The following is a 2064-nucleotide window of genomic DNA, read 5'->3' as shown; positions in this document are numbered from 1 at the left end:
ATGCAATACAGCCTGCAGGCACCGCAGAGCTATGATAGAAGAAAACCAGCTGAGAGACCCTGCACTCTGCATGATGGACCAGAGCAGGAGAACTACAGAAGCACAGATCTAAATACAATACAGCCTGGAGGCACCGCAGAGCTATGATAGAAGAAACCAGCTGAGAGACCCTGCACTCTGCATGATGGACCAGAGCAGGAGAACTACAGAAGCACAGATCTAAATACAATACAGCCTGGAGGCACCGCAGAGCTATGATAGAAGAAACCAGCTGAGAGACCCTGCACTCTGCATGATTGACCACAGCAGGAGAACTACAGAAGCACAGATCTAAATGCAATTAAGCCTGGAGGCACCGCAGAGCTATGATAGAAGAAACCAGCTGAGAGACCCTGCACTCTGCATGATTGACCACAGCAGGAGAAGTACAGAAGCACAGATCTAAATGCAATACAGCCTGGAGGCACCGCAGAGCTATGATAGAAGAAAACCAGCTGAGGGACCCTGCACTCTGCATGATTGACCACATTTGACCACATTTTGGGGTGTAATAAGTGCAAAACAGCTCAGATTTAATCATGAGTTATACTGATACAACTAAATAAATATATGTGTACACTAATATGAGACAACATTGTGATTTGGGGAATTAACAATTTAAATATTAACTAGTGCATGCCTCATCCAATAGGTGTATATATAGAAATCATTGGGCTCTAAACCATTATAGAGAATTTAGCCACGTACACTACAACTAAAATGCGTTGAATGATTACATATTTCTACACTGTTTTTCACATTTGATAGATGATATTATTGTGGTTGAGTGCAGCTGATACTCATGAAAATGAATTGTACAAGTATTTATAATGTGTTGTAGGTATTGGAGGCGCTATTAGGCTACTCACTATCAAAGGCAGCAAATTTTTGGACAGGGAACCACTAAGTGTCCATAGTAGATGTACTGGATAAAATAACCTATGGTTTAAAATTCGCGCTAGTGGTAGTGAATGAAGGATTTCGGGAGAGTAAATAACTAAAATGTACTTTATTGATACAGGTGTTTAAAAAGATTTTTTCTAAAAAGCTAAAATAGACAATATAAGAGATTGGTAAAAATGAGTAAATAAATAAATAAATATGGTTCTGAATTAATGGATAGAACGGCTTTCCATAGAGTCTTGAGGTAGTCGATGCTTGGGAGGCAGAAGGGTGGACCTGGTAAAAGAGGAACCGTGTTACGGTATAGTAGTATGGTGTGGTATTACGGTACTTAGAGTATCGATTCTTGGTAGGTTTGGTATTTGTATGGGTTACCTGTTATGATTAGTCTGTATCTCCTTGTGGCAACCCTGAGGGCCTTTTGACGGTGGACTCTAGTGTCAGTAGGAGGCTTCACATACTCTAGATACCTGAGGTGCAGGAAAAGTACATTAGAACTTAGGAGTAATTGACTAGAGGTTACTAGTGGGAGTTGTACTTTACCTGCTGTTGTTGTGGCAATCGGTGGGCAACAAGAACAGAGACGTGCGGATGTGTTTCTTGGACCGTGATCCACAGGGAGCCACCTATAGAGGTGGACTGGTCCGGGATGGTTATCTGAAAAGGGGGCTCGAGGTCCTAAGGTCGTAGAAGAAATAGGTTTGATATTGTAGGTACTTGGTTCTCAGGTGGTACGATAAGATTAGGACTTACCCTAAGGTAGATAAGTTCTATTTGGGTTTAATAATCATAGTTGTCCTTATAAGAGATGCAGCAGGTGGGTCTGGTTTGTCCCTGTCCCTGTAGGAGAGGTGCAGCAAGGTGCTTCTGGCGGTACTGACGATGTGGCGTCTATGTTGTACCCTTTGTCCTGTTTGAGAATTTAAGGGAGGGTTAGTGTTAGAGGTATAGTGGAATAAGTCTGCAGTTACTATGCTTATTATTTACCTTATTTCATATATTGCAGACATAAGAGGACAGGTGCATCAGGTGTTCCGGTGGTACGGAAGGTGCAGCAGGAGGCTCTGGATGAATTATGCAGCAATAGTTCTATAGTAGGAGGCTCTGATCCTGGATACCAAT

General features: G+C 42.2%; 1 long non-coding RNA gene across 1 annotated transcript; it reads right to left on the bottom strand.

The window, feature by feature from the left end:
- Positions 1-1172: 1172 nt before the first annotated feature.
- LOC141212578 (uncharacterized) lies at positions 1173-1541 on the bottom strand. Its single transcript, XR_012282303.1, has 3 exons — positions 1486-1541; positions 1318-1412; positions 1173-1218 (listed from the first exon to the last, which is right to left on the bottom strand). It is a non-coding gene; the product is annotated as an uncharacterized lncRNA (long non-coding RNA).
- Between the last annotated feature and the right edge of the window lie 523 nt (positions 1542-2064).

The sequence above is a fragment of the Phyllobates terribilis genome, unplaced genomic scaffold (assembly GCF_046119375.1).
Source record: "Phyllobates terribilis strain yellow unplaced genomic scaffold, ASM4611937v1 Scaffold_176__1_contigs__length_3987557, whole genome shotgun sequence".
In the NCBI taxonomy this organism is placed as follows: Eukaryota; Metazoa; Chordata; class Amphibia; order Anura; family Dendrobatidae; genus Phyllobates; species Phyllobates terribilis.
The sequence above is the reverse complement of the archived record's forward strand: the minus strand, read 5'-3'. Positions and strand labels throughout refer to the sequence as shown.